General features: G+C 39.9%; 1 long non-coding RNA gene and 1 pseudogene across 1 annotated transcript; one reads left to right on the top strand and one right to left on the bottom strand.

The window, feature by feature from the left end:
- The first annotated feature begins 1,784 nt into the window (after window positions 1–1,784).
- LOC148739306 (uncharacterized) lies at window positions 1,785–4,024 on the top strand. Its single transcript, XR_015996212.1, has 3 exons — window positions 1,785–1,919; window positions 2,861–2,945; window positions 3,557–4,024. It is a non-coding gene; the product is annotated as an uncharacterized LOC148739306 (long non-coding RNA).
- A 3,339-nt stretch (window positions 4,025–7,363) lies between these two features.
- Window positions 7,364–15,000, bottom strand: part of LOC148739307 (uncharacterized) — an 8,096-nt pseudogene continuing 459 nt past the window's right edge.

Here is a 15,000-nt window from a genome sequence, read left to right on the forward strand (position 1 = left end):
TGGATATCCGTTGTAATAGAGATAAGAAATTATGGCAAAGGATCTATTCCACCAAAACTGCGTTGAGCGATCTCTTACCTCCCCAGAGAACACGGCAGTTAAGAACTAGGTCGCATAATTATATTTTGCCTAAGGTTCAGACAAGCCGTTTTAAATCAGTTTTTATTAATAGTTGTCTTTTCAATAGTAATTAATACCTTTTCTTTTTCCTTATTCATTCTATTCGTGTTAATTGTCTGTTTGCACAATAATTCTTAATAAAGACCTTTATTATCATTATTATCATTATTATTAAACAAACAACACTAAAACAAAACTGAACAAAAAACAAAAAACTTGTGTAATGAAAAAGTAAAGATATCTGGAGAAAATTAATTGGCGTTTGACCCCATTTGACTAGCTACAACCTTAACATTACGGTTCTTGCTTGTTTACACTTCACACAGCAGCTCTCACCCCTCAGGACCCCTCACCTTTAACCCCTCGCCCCTAACTCCTTCTGTACGTATTTTTTACCTCATGTTGACAAAGCTGTTTTACGTCTCACTCCACTCCGGTTTTTTCGGCGCAGGCCTCTAAGACTTCAGCGTCCAGTACGATAATGGCAACTGAGAAGGACTGGAAACGGAGAATGTGTCAATCCAAGCTCTTTAATGCTTAAAATGTCATCAAAACAAACCTTAAAGCTGTCTCCAATGACAAAAGTCTGCGCGACAAACGGACTGCGTAGATAAACATTCTGGATTTTCTTCGGAGCAATATACTCTCCCCCTGTTCCAGAAATAAAAAATTTGCCCTTGTAAATGAAACAAATAAATAACTAAATAAATAAATAAAAAAGAAAAAGAAGTGCTAGATGAGGTTGAGATTGAGAAAATATCTGAGTTTCTTGAGAGGCATCGAACCCAAACCCCTCTCGAGTTCGGATTCCGCGTTCTGATACATCATTTCCTAGTTAAATGGTATCCAATGGTGAGCTTCAGATGGTCAATTTAAGTTCAACTTAACATATTTCCATATTAGACAGCCGAACTAAAAGGTATCAATTTTTCTTATCCTGTTTAGCTTCACAAGTGTAGAAGGAAATCCATATAAAGTAACAACACAGAGACGCCAACCTCTGGAAATTCTACTGAAATCTTACAACCACTTCTAAATAGATTTAGCAAACTGTAACGGAATAAAAAAAAAATTGTATAGCAATGATATTCAGAGATAAAAATGTAGTATTGTTATCTGGGAAAGCTTAAATTTTTTTTCTTTCTATCAATGATTTTCAAAGTTCCATTCTGCAAAAGAGGGCAGTGCGCTTTTAGCCTTGATAAAAACATAGGCATGCCACTCATGCAAGAGTTGTTTTTTGGATGGGTGGGTAACTGAAATATAACCAAAGGATGCTTCCTTTTTTGTAAAGAACAAGAGCTTTACCTTTCGAAAGATTTCAACAAAATTATCGTTAAATGGAGAGCACAATAAAAAAACCTTTCCAATTCATCTGAAATAAACTCAGTGTCTTGTGATCTAGTATTGTCACTGGTTTCATAATCGTAAGCAAATATTAACTGTATCGGTGCCACGTTTACTGTAGACTAGTCTCCTTTGCAGCCGATGTTTGGTCTCGTCACGCAACGCACTTTCTCCCCCCATTGCGTTACGAGAGCAAACAACGGCAGCGCGAACGTATGAAGCTTTTAAGAACATGAGCCCGCGAAGAGTAGGTTCAGGGTCTTGCTCCTATTAGTGTCAGATCCCCGGAAAACCTCTCCCGGTCTTACATCGCATACTCTCTCTCGGCCCCTCAGGGGTGGACTGAGACTTGCCCCGCGCCTATAACCTTTAAATAGACACATGCTGCTGATTCTAATTCTAAAGTTGGCTTCTTCAGTTTGAAAAGCAACTAAGCGGTTCAAAGAGTCGTGGTAAGTACGATATATAATTTTTCATGATTGTGCTTATGGGCTAATGCGACCGTGACATCCCACCAATTTTATAGTGCATATTACAGTGCCTTTATGACCAGAGCTGTTCTTACATAAACCATTTCTAGATTGATTCATATACTGGCAAATTATTAATTGCTGTAGAAGGACGTCATTATGAATACAATCCCTCTATATTTTAAAGTTTTTTCATTTCCTAAGGAGAACAAATCTCGTGCGCATTAGAATCAATACTTCTGCCGTGCTGATTCAAATTCGACGTTTCATTCATGTACCAGCGCTTGGAAAACAATCAAAACGCCAGTGAAAATCTAATCCAATGGACATGCCTAATCTGTGCACAAAAAATGTCCTGAGAAGTTTACAATGTTAAATGTACATATCGCGTCACGCGTACGGTCCATTATTTTCGGCAAAACGAATGTCGGTTTAAATTGAGAAAGAAGGAAACCATTGTTGGTGTTCGCAATGTAAGAATGAGTAAGATAGGGCCATTAGAAATTGACATTTATTTTTGATGAAAATGTTCATCGCAAGAGCAAAGATTCTTCTCCCTATAAAATCTCCGTTTGGTCACGTCTCCTGTTATTGCCTTGACCGTCCTGGGTAGCTTAAGTTTTTACAGTGTTGGTGGTAACGCAGAGTATGTACAAATCGCACAGTATTGATACATTTCAAATGATTTCAAGGCGGGCAAATCTATTTTTATTCAATGAAGTTTATTTTGTGTGTTGGAGAGTGATTGATTTTCAGGTTCCTAAACGGCATTTTTGGCTCTTTACAATTAGAACTTTACTCTTTACAATTGGTATCTGTTTTTGCCTCTTTGGTTTATAAATGTCTTTTATTTTTTTATTTTTACCTATTAAGTTTTCACATCTTTTTTACAAAAGCTATTTGCATTTATCTTTGTTTTGCAGAGAAAGTTCCATTTCAGTTTCTCACTTTTAGTTTCATCAGTCATACGACAAGAATATCAAACAAGACAGGTTTCTTTTTTAAAAGGTTAGTTGTAAAAACATAAATTTAGAAATAATTTTTTTTCGCCTTATAAAAGTAAAATATTTTGGACTGAACATTTAGTGGTAAAGATTAAAAAACTCAAAATAATCTTAGATTTTGGCAAAGACTTATAACTAAAAACCTTCCCTGAAACTTATCATTGTCTTCGAAATAAAATGATTAACTCAAGTCTAGGCCTTTAATTTCCATGATCTAATTACTAAGTCTCCTTTCTAAATGTTACAAATGTCACTGTAAATATTCTTAGAGAATGAAGTGTTGCGTCAATTTGACACCGTCCATCTGATGTTTCTTTATTCTCCCAAACTGTTGGTTGAAGAATATATTGATACTGTAAGGAAAAATTGCAGGTTAAACAATTCTTAAGTGTCCGAGGATGGCAGCGAAAGAGTAAAAGCAGCCACATGATGTGTGAATGGGAAATTGTTACTTGAAAAGAACAAATGTGTAATGTTTTTAGTGCAATCACGAGGAAGTTCAAAAGCAACGTAGTTGTGTTTTAGGTTTTCTAACAGATTTTGTTTTTTTCATAAAATAAGCTGTTACTTTTTATTTTGTACAAAAAGTTATTGCTATTCATCTTTGCTTTTCAGGGAAAGCGTTGTTTTAGTTTCTTACTCTTGGCTCCTCATAATAGGATCAGAATTCTAAAAGCATCACACTTCCTTGTTCAAGGGTAAGCAGCTAAAAAAAGAAGAAATTAGGTAACATTCTTTTCACCCTAAAAAAAAAAAAAGAAAAAAAAAGTGTCGTCGCCACCTCAAATCACACAGAAATCAAATTCAAGAACTGCAAATTCTGATTTTTAAAGAGGGAGCCAGACACAGTGTTTTCCAATGATCACCGTGAGCGAAACGCGGAAAGTCGTGTTGATACATCTCAGACCAAGTTGTTATCAACTACGGTTTAAAAGTCTCGTCGCAGACATTTTGTGTGATTTTTTTATCTGATTAAACTCAGCACTTTGTTCTCACACGAGCTGCTTGCATTACGGCTTTCGGTCTCATCATTCAAACAATTAGGACTCTAAACAACGCGTGTTTATTTTTAAATAGGTTGGCTCAGCTAAACTAAATAACAGATAATTATTCTTTCCTCGGTTTTATTTTCAGAAATATATATTTCGTATTAAAATTTGAGAAGATTTAGTGATGAAAGAGTTATAATTCCGAAAAATCTGATAATATTTTCGAAGACTTACCAAATTCAAATCAATTTTTGATTTGATAGCAAAACACCTCACCATTTGAATTTCTTATCTCATCAGCAATTCTTTCTTCTTGCTCCTTCACATTACCTTGTTAGTCAGTAGGGAGAATTTGGTGTTGCTTTAAGAAAACACCCTCCGCTGATCAGTTTTATCGCCACTTGTTCACTGAATAATATGTTGATTTTGGAAAGAGAAGTAACATGTACCTTACTTCAATCTGTAACTGAGGCCCAGATCAAACGCCGTACTTCACATGTGCCGAACCTAATGACAGTTTGGGTCGACTGAAATAATTAAGAACGCCTGTTTGAATCAAACTTCGAACTTAATTCAGTCAAACCGAGCTGCTAGACCAAACAAATAACAAAAGCGATCTTGTTGGTCAATTGTTTTTCAAGGTAAAGTTAAAATGGCGCCTTTTTCGTGGCTTTTTTCCCTTCCCGCCATTTCCTCCGACAGCATGTGTCGAGCACTGTGTGCCTTGCTCGAAGGTTTCTTTCGAGCAAGGGCACACAATACGCAAAAAACTTTCCAGCTTTCCAACCTAGAATATCGTCGTTTTCTTCTGGAAGTGAGCATTTGTTGCAGAACGGCACTCTACAACGAAGGCAGTGATATTTCGTCGCGTTCAAACACGACATACAAGAATCTTCATCATCTTCAACACCAGCGCGATAGGCAGCCATGTTGGAAAAAAACTGTGAACGAGGCTTATTCATACATTAACATGACTTAACTTTGATAATCGTTTAATTCTGCGTTTGGTTCGACTCATGTGAAGATCGGCGTTTGACCCAAAGTCGTTCTTCAGGCGTTTTTCACGGCTGGCCAGGCGTGAAGAACGCCTCAGCGGCTCCAAATAAAATCAGTCGAACTTGATTGGGTCAAACGCCGAACTTCACATGAGCCTAATTGGTTGAATTAGGTTGGGCGCATGTGGAGTACGGCGTTTGACCCGGGCCTTGAGGTTTTAAGAAATCGGACAAAGGGCAATTTTAAATCACTAGACTCTTATATCAACGATACGCGAGCTCCACTATTTATTGAGATATCTTTGAAAAAGGCAAACTGAAATGCAACTTCCATCGCTCTTACGTTTTTATAATGATTAGCTTTTACCAATAATTTTCACATCTGAACTCACACTAGCTCTTTGTATTCTTTGTTGCTTGACAGAGTAGATTTGAAATCAGTTTTTTGATTTTGGTCACCTACCTATCCGAAGATCTTTTTTCTTTAAAGGTGAGCAACTAAATATTTATTATTTCAGAAGAAATAATGCGCTGAAACGTTTAGGATCGAAACTTGCTAAAAATAGGGATAACGCCCTCTGAATGATGAATCTGTTTACTCTCACCACTTGATTGCTGTATGGAATATCGACTTTGTAAGGAGAAGCTACGTGTTCATCGCATCTGCGATGATGGAATATAAGAAGATCCCGTATGTTATTTGATGAATCTTATGGGCAACCTGGCAAACCATTTTTCTTCCATCTCATATTTGTTTTTATTATTTTGGTGATTTCTTATTACCAACCGCGTGAGTAAAAGGTTCTTAAACCAGCTATTTGCATTTACCTCTGTTTGCCTGGGAAAGTCTCATTTCATTTTCTTACTTTTGTTTTCATAAGGCACACTATCAGGATCTGAAAAAAAGGGCATGTTCTGTTTCCAAAGGTGAGCTGTTTTCTTTTTTTTAATTTTTACCTCTTAGTTTCATTTTCTACGAATGAAACTGACCTCATTCAGTTACCAAACAAAGAATTTCGAAAACTTGGTATATAAGTTCTCGAAGTAACGCGAATGCAAATTGAATGAAATGAAAAGATTTTCCTTCGTATCAAAACCAAAGCGTTTTGATAACGAGTGAGCAGTAGAAAAGCTGTGTAGAATCTTCGCTTTTTCCCAGTTTTGTGCTGCATTATAATCATAATCTTTTCAGTTCTGAAACTGATAACCGTTGAGTAATCATTGTAAACATTCCGATGTTCTAATTTCATACATCTCAAACTGATGATGAATAAAGCGAGTTTCTGAAACTGACAAACCTTTATCTGCATGGAACACACAGTCAGAAATGCCAACATAAATCTATTCATCTGGACACAGTTTAATGGTTTCATACTTCGTCTTATTGTTGAATATCACCTTTTTTCGTTGGATTTATTTCCACGCAAGAATCTAAGAAAAATTATGGCTCTACGTATTAATACAGAAGGGGAAAACTTCAAATATCTCTCCTTGTGTGTAAGGTTTATGGAGTCTTAGGCTTCTTATGACAATAAAAGAAGAAATTCACGAATCACCCCTCACGCAGGTTCGTAAATTCACAAATCACGCTCGCCATTCTGTAAATTCACGTGTCACAAATTAATTTTGGCCTTTATTACATCCATTTTGAAATCACTGGTGGTCCCTGTAATCTGATTGGCTCTAATTGGTGCGATTTATTCCCAAATCGCACCATTTTTTCCTCGAAATCGCATCATTTTACGCTTGACTGAGTGTTTGACACTTGATGTCAAAGTCTTTCTGTTTTGCATACAGAATAAGGTGTAAACGCGTTTCCGGTTCCACTTTTTATTTAAAAACCGGCTCAGCACTGCATCAATAAAATGTTTGAATTGACCAAGTCCTGTATTTGGGCGATTTTAAAATGGATGTAATAAAGTGGTAATTGAACCTCGTGTCATGCAATTTTGGTCTGAAATCATACTTGTAATTTCAAATTGAACTCGCGCTGCGCGCTCGTTCGATTTTGAAATCACGCGTATGATTTCAGCCCAAATTGCACTCCACTCAGCTCAATTACCATTATTAATCACGCGTCACGTTACATCCTTCGACATCCCAGCTCCTTTTAAAAGTCTGCTTTACAGCTTTCGTTTGATACTGCAAAAGAGTACAGAACTGTGAAATGTAGTTGAAGGTTTTTACGCGACTTTAAAGGCAGGTTATTTACACTAGGTCTTACCAAAACTGCGGTTTTACGCAAGCAGTGGGCCTAAGGGCGACGGAAATGAGACCAAATAGTCTGCTAGTTTCCAAAACTTCGTTTTGTTTTATGATGATGAACTTCTTCCTCTCTCACTTTTAAAAATATAATATAATCCTGTTGCTCTTTTGTTCAAATCATATCTCACCTTTTGCAAATTAACCAGATGTCAAATTGACGTTAATCAATCTCTGACACACTCCGCTATTTTCCTTCAGACTGAGAAAAAACACTAGAATTGCTCACTCGTTAAATTTGAAAATCAATAAAAAAAAAAAACAGTTCAGTGTTCCTAGATATGAACGTTCGCGTCTCGAATGCGACAGCGTGCGGCTACCACTGCATCTCTTTTGGGCCGGAATGTCGGGGCTTCGAGTTTGCGTTGTAGGGGAGCCTGTATATTTTCCCGATCGCAGGACAGTTTCCATGGGTAGAGGTGCTGTAGGGCTCGTTCGAGTGTTCCTTTCCCACTGGAAGTTTGTCAGCTCGAACGATTCCGTCCCGTCCCAAATCAGATCTTACACGATTCCAATTTTCCGTTTGTTGCGATATCGTTCCTCATCCTTGATGATGATCCCCTCCCCTTTTGCTAAGGATGTAGTTCGTCTCCTGTGTTTCATCTAGTGTCGTTCTCTCTCCTCGCATAGTTGTTCGGTTGTCCATCTGGACCACAAAGCCTGCTTACACTTTGCAGATCCTTGTTTCTCTTGTGCGGATCAAATTCTCGTAGCTGGTGTGGTTCCAGTTCTGGTAGCTTATTTGATCGAAGAGATAACAGTGAGTTAGGGGTTAGCACCGGTAACTGTATGTCGCCATCGAAATAACATAGAAGGCGGTTGTTCAAAGCAGTCTCTATATTCAGGACCACTTCACATAGTTCTGTCCAGGTCAGCATCCCGCCTCCGATAGTCTTTTTTAAAGCACCAGTCTAATGACGTGCTCGAACTGTCCTCTCCACTAAGCAGCGCGCCTAAGGTTGAATTGCCACTTGACGTTCTTATCTGCTAGGTAGTCTTGTACCTTCTCGTCATACATAACTTGTTAGAGCCACTTCCCGTTGCCGACAAAGGTTTTTCCATGGTCGGAATATCTTCTATGGACGACCACGGCGCGCCGTTTTAAACTCTTTAGGAATCCATAAAATGCAGGATTGGCTTTCCCTTCTGTTTTGGCTCTGTACTTAATGGGTCCTGCAAAATCAACCCCGATAACTTTAAATGGGGTGCTCCTCTTTGTACGGTGAGTGGAAAAGAGTCCAGGAGGGCGGTGTTGCCAGTGCCATAACCTGAAAGCGCTTACAACCTAAACACGCCCTAAGAACTTGTTTCACGAGTGGCCTTAAGCGCGGTACCTAGTATAGCTCACGTACTTTGGTCATGGTAAGGGCCACTCCTCCGTACAGTGTCTCTGGCGAATCCAGACCTTGAGCTAAGGGGGAGACTCATTTTTGTTTGCTGGTGTTCACTCGTGAGCTTTTCTTCCCTCTGCGTCTATTTTTTATCCAAAATAAGGGGGAGAGGGCGGGACCCTTATGCCCCTCCCCTAGATCCGCCACTGAACATCGGTAAACTGAGTTGCAAGTGACGAGCGAGGAGTCTACGAGGAAGATGGGGTAATGGCCATATTATTTCTCTACGCCCTAATATTCTGTCTCGATTTCTCTGCAAATTTATTCGAAAACGGTCTTCTTGAATTTTCCTGCACGAAGGTGCTGGCTGTTGAGCTCCCTTGATCCAGAACGTTGTCTGTTCCTCTATTGCTTCAGTTGTGAGGGGACATACGACTCTCTCGAGGAATCCCGCGATCCAGGCACTTACAACACATACCGCAACTCGTGTCTGTCGAGAAGCTCATCTAAAGGTGTCGTTGCTCTCTGTTTTCGCTACCGCCAGGGCAAACAACTTTCGCGTTTGTTTTAGTTCTTCCGATTTTGATTCATAAATTAATGTCGTTATTATGTCTGGCGGCTAGTCCTGTGGCTATGATAACCAGCTTGGTCCCTGCCACCAAAGATCTGTCAATCTGCTAAAATATCCTTCTCGACTCCCTACGTCCTCTAAAATCTCTTGTGTTGGTACTCATCTCCATTTAATATTTCTTTCTTGGATCTTCCTCACTCGATTATCGACGAATTGTTTGTACTCGCCGTTTCGACGGATCCAATCTGATCCAGTGCTGGGCTGTTGTGCTATCCAGCCAATCAAAAACTCTTCTCAGGGAGAGCCTTCTAGTTTTACAGTCATATGTCCAACCCCTAGTTCTAAACGGGGAATCGTGAGTCCTCTCTTATATTAGCGAGCTGCATAAACCGCAGCTGAGACTCCTTTTCCGCTTGCATCTACTAAAGTGTTTAAATCGATTGTTAAGATTTTCTCTTCATGTTTCATTACGTTTCTTGGTGCGTTCGCGTGCTCTGGAAAACGCTGCTCTCATTTCCTCTATTTTGCTCGTCAGTCACAAAGTAAAGGGGCTATGCCATGCGATTCGTGTATCACAGGCATCTCTGCAGAGAATTTTTCCAGAGAGGGTTAAGAGTGAAGCTTGTTCGAGTGGATCGCAAATCATCGCGACTTTTCCCCTGGATACTCCTTTTTGTTAGGTCAGTGGTTGAAGTCGGGAAGTTGACCTGAGTTTTGTTCTTGTCTTTTTCCCAAGGGACTCTCAGCAGTTTTGATTCACCCGTTTTGGTACCTAGTTGTCGTCTGACATACCCCTGACTCTCGCCATCTGAAGTCATACTTTCGACTTCTAAATCCCGAATGTTGGAATGCCACTCGTTAAGTTCCAATGTCGCCTCACCAACTTTTGTGGCTGTCATCTTGATCTCTAACGCTTGTTTTGTTGTCTTCCCGCCTCTGATCAAATCATTCACGGACATACTGCGCTTTATCTTCTCTACTGGTTCCGGGTTCATCATTTTGTATCGCTGCAATTGTTGTTTGATAACTGAAGTGAGGAGGAATGGACACGGCGCCGAACCAAAGAGTAATCGAGTGAGTCACATGGTTTTTATTTGCTTGCTTGACAGATCATTAAACCAATGAAAACGTAAAGCATCTCGGTCTTCTCTTCGGACGCGAATTTGCTTTAATGCTTGCTTTTAATCTTCGGCTATTGCCACTGGATCGAATGCATTTCATACTAACACGGCCATATCGAAAGCTGGTCTGTAGCCTAAGGCCGATTTGGAGACACTCGCTGAGTGTGAAGACACTTGCATTTGCCCTTGCGGAAGCATCATAGAAAATACGCTTCTTTGTAATCTCTGCATTCCCACGCACGAACGCTTCATGAGGAATATACACTCTCTTCCTTCTCTGACCACTTCGTCGTCGCGTTCTATAATCCCTTCATTCAGTTGATCTTTGATAATGTCGTTGCACCTCTCAAGTTCGCATTGTCTCTTTCATTTCCGCGCAAGATTTTAGAGACGGTTTAAGCTCCCTGCGCGATTGTCCAGTAGGGAAGGATGATTACCTTTGCAGGGCGGATCCGTCTCGCACCAGCCTTCTGCACTCCTGGTAAGCTGTTCTTTGAATTCTTCATAAACCGTTTCCTGGTCTCCACTTGGTTTGTCCTTTAGCTCCTGGACGTCTAGCTTGCAAATTTCTCAGCGTAATCAATTGCGGAGGTCTGCGTTGAAAACATGTTCCTGAGATCTAACCCTGTTCCAGGAGACAAGATTGTCCAGCCGAACTTCGTATATTCTACCACAGGTTCTTCCAGGCGCCCAACTCTTGGTCATGTTCCTTTTTTGATCCTAGGGCACTCGTTTGTTCCATGATCAGATTATCGTTATCATCAGTGGTTACGCCCCTCAAATAAGAAAATTGCGCCACTATCTCTGTGCATTTTTGGTTTTGAAATGTCAGCAGCTCTTTACGCTCGACTTTGTTTACCTCGGCGTCCAAGACCGCAGAATTTGTAGGCCGTAGATATCTATCGGTTTGCTTGAAGTACCAAACATCACTTCAATACGCTTGAGTTGTTCACGGATTGGACGCACATATAAACAGTCCAGAAGCTTTGATACAGCGTAAGAACTTCTGGCTCCCCAGTATCGAACAGTACTTGACACTAAAAACCATCCACGTCATTTGTGATCATGGGATGCACCACTCCTTTCCCTTCTACGCTCGTTGTGGTAATAAGCTGGTCTTGCGATGTAAGTTTGTTGCAGGTCGACGTATGATGTCTTCGGTTGCAGATCTGGCAGCCAGAACGGCATTTGCACTCAGAAGCGCAGTGTCGACTTCCTGTACAATTGAAACAAAGTTGTTTCAATCCTAGCTGTTTCCTCCCGTCTCCAACGGTGATATACTTGTTGCAATTGACGGCTCTGTGGTCGGCTGCATCAAAATTATCACAACCCCTTTTCGTTGGTGATGTCTCCTCGTTTACATAAAGTGTTTTTTTCCCGATCGCGGAATTTAGCACTTAGTTTCCCTGCATTCTCGGTGCAGGAATGATCTCCTTCCGACTTTTCAAAGCTTTTATGAATTGCGGGAAGTCCCAGCCCTGCCAGTCTACTTGTCCTCTGACTAGATCCGCTTTTATGCCCTTAAGTTTGTCGAGCACACTCCTGGCAAATAAATGGCCTTTCACCGTAAACTTTCGCTCCTCTTCACACTGATCACAAAAATGAAATATTTAGATGAAAGTTCCGGTTGAATTTAAGATAGCTCAAGACGCGGTCTTGTTAAACAAGACCTAAACTTTGTATAAAGAAAAAACTCTAAGAATTTTCAAACTTTAATCAACAATTTAAGCAAGAAATGTGGATTTTTAAAGAACTTAGTTCCTGGAGATCTCGTCCTTGCCGACCGAGGGTTTACGGTCCATGAAGAAGTGTGTTTTCGCCAAGCTGTAATCAACATCCCTGCAGTTGCAAAAGGCAAAAATCAGCTAGATCCTGTAGACGTTGAGAAAACTCGAAAAACTGCCAATGTTCGCATTCACGTGGAACGTGTGCTTGGCGTCCTTAGACAGAAGTATACAATTCTTCAAAGTACACTTCCGACTGAATTTCTTACATGCAATCAGGGGAACCAGATTCCTTTGATTGATAGGATGGTGAGGGTGTGCTCTGCCCTGTTTAACCTTTGCCCGCCTATCGTACCTTTTGATTGAAAAGAGCAGTACTCTTGTAGATGTTTTCTTCCCATTGGCACTAATTAGTAAGTTTTAATGTGTGGTTCTAGAAAATTTCCATACCTTCCCCAAGAATGGTTTGATATAGCTGGAATCCCTCCACACCCTCTGGTATGTCCAGTTTTGCTTCATACTTTCCCTAAAAATTTTGGCTTCTGAGAGCCCCCTTGTTCCCCTCTGAATTTTCAATGATCCTCGTAGGGGTGGGTACGGATATTTTCTTATACCACAATAGATACTGTCATTGTTCTAGTTCCTGATTTGCACAATTGCAAATACCACAGGGTTTATTGTAACACAAGCACAAGGTGCATTCTGGATATTTATGGACAACCCCTGAGGTTCGGTCCACAAAGCAAAATTTCATCCCTCAGTCTGGAATTTTACAGCAAAGCTCTCGTCCCCGATTATTAAAGAGTGAATAATAATGGCGAGTGATCAGGTTTAGAAGGCTGAAAATCCATTAAAACATATCTTTGTAACAAGATTCAATACACTGAAGCTGAGCGATTAATTGTAAGTGTAGTCAGGAATGGCAGGAAATTGCTCCATTTGACCAGACTTTAGACATTTTATCAGGTGTCCATGCATTTTTGAGATGTCATACTGAATAATTTTGGGGTCATCCATGAAAACAAGGCTTGTAGCATAAGCTATAGAAAACACACCACAGTCAGATCTATTAATTTGTTGCAAAACAGGGACAACTGGAAGTTTCCTGAACTCATTACCAAAGAGGTCTCGTGCTTGTTTTTCAATGTCATCAGAAATAACATCGTGGAAAAGGCTGTCATATAAGTTGACATGGCCCTTAGTACATCCTATTGAGCACAGGCAAACCCAATGGTTGCCTCCAGTGTGTAACAGCTGAACAAACTCTCCACCAACAACATCAAAGTTTTTGCAAAGACCAAGGGTTGGCCTTTGAAATCCCTCAATGTTAGGATTTTTTTTTTCAAAGCTACGCTTGATGAATTGCCACACCATCTAACCATCCACAAGGACTTGCAATGAGTGCAGAATCCCTTTCAGTTAAGCTGCCAAGTGAACTTGTCTTATCAACATTTAAGTTAATAGCAGTTCCAATTAATAAGAAATCTGAGTCAGTTGTTGAGGTTTGAGAGCCCATGGAGGTAGATGTCGATGGCTCACTTTGAAGGGTTTCAGAATGTATGCTGGCTGATGATGATGAACTGCTTATAGGGGTCTCTGAATTTATGCAGACAGTTTCTGATGGCCTGCTTTTAGGTGTGGCAATCCTGCACAAACTTAGGTTGTTCTAGCATTATTTGGATACCGTTTGTATGACATGCATGCCACATGAAAGAACTTCCCACTTGAGCATAGTTCATTGTGACATTTCAATAACTTTTCATGGGGTTCAGCTTTCTTTTCACACACGTAGATTTTATCCAGCTCTGCTGCCTCAGCCATGTACTGATCTTTCAAATCTGGCATTTTCTTGGATTTTGGTCTTGCAAACTGGGGTAACTTTCTACAGTGTGGGCATTACCAGACTTTTGTTACTTTCAGTTAATCAATACACAAGCAAGATGGGTGGAATATAGACACTTTGCATTCAGGATTAGCACAGGTAACTGTTTCCTCATTTGTGCTTTGTCTGCAGTAACAATTACCTGATGGCCAACTTTCCCTTGGACTTATCTGAGATTTTAAGTCCATATTTCTAGTGTACCAGCGACCTAAAATTTCTGGCAATACACAAATTCTCCAAAATTTCTCTAGCTTAGGGATTTGTGTTTCCCAGTGTTCAATGTCTGGTAGTAGTCTTTGCTTCACAAACTGATGGCAAACACAATGAAATCCAAATAAGCTCTCCCAGCAGTATGAATTTGTTGTTGAGATTGAAAGTAATTGTTATGGTCTCTTTTTAACATAAATTCATCTCCATGTTTCTCTAAACAAGAGGCTTTCATTTGCACATAACTGCCAAAGTCAAGGCCCTCGATGCAGAAGGGGCACTTCACTTCTCCACAGCCCTGTCCACAACAATCACACTCACAAAGAAAATCTGGGGTTGCATGCAAAAATTGATAATTGTTATTAATGATTATCCCACATTTGGTGACTAAAAAGTTTCCATGAGTCTCTTTCGTGGTTTTCTCATAAACTGCGATAGCTAGCGCCTCGTGTTTACATCCATGTTAAACCGAAAAATATTTGGATAACATATGGTTTTGATCAAAGATTGCGATGGCTATGATGGATCTGTGTGGCTCACTGCACGGCACTTTGAAGCACCTATCCTTCCAGCCCTCTATCTAAAAAAGGCACTTCCTTTAGCCTGGTCAATAGTGTCTCTTTCAATTGCCTTTATTTGTTCTTCAGATAACTTTAAATCAACTTTGTAGCACTCCTGGAGTAGTTCAGGGTAAGATAAATCAAGATATTTCTTTTCATACAAATCTGGGATAGCTTTGATATCTCGGGTGGTAGAAATAAATGACTCAGAATGTGGATGGATCAAACTGAGGCAAAGTGGTTTGACTCTGCACTCACTCAGTGATTTGTAAAATTGCTGCAATTCATCGAGAAATATGCTAGGTTTGTTTTATCAATTTGAACCTGAAATTAGTTCTAGAACGGTAACCATGCTTCATAAGATCCATTAACCTCTATGATTTGTGGTTTCAGTGGCATTGTTATCCTTTGTTCGCC

Source organism: Stylophora pistillata, chromosome 2 (genome assembly GCF_964205215.1).
Source record: "Stylophora pistillata chromosome 2, jaStyPist1.2, whole genome shotgun sequence".
Lineage (NCBI taxonomy): Eukaryota > Metazoa > Cnidaria > Anthozoa > Scleractinia > Pocilloporidae > Stylophora > Stylophora pistillata.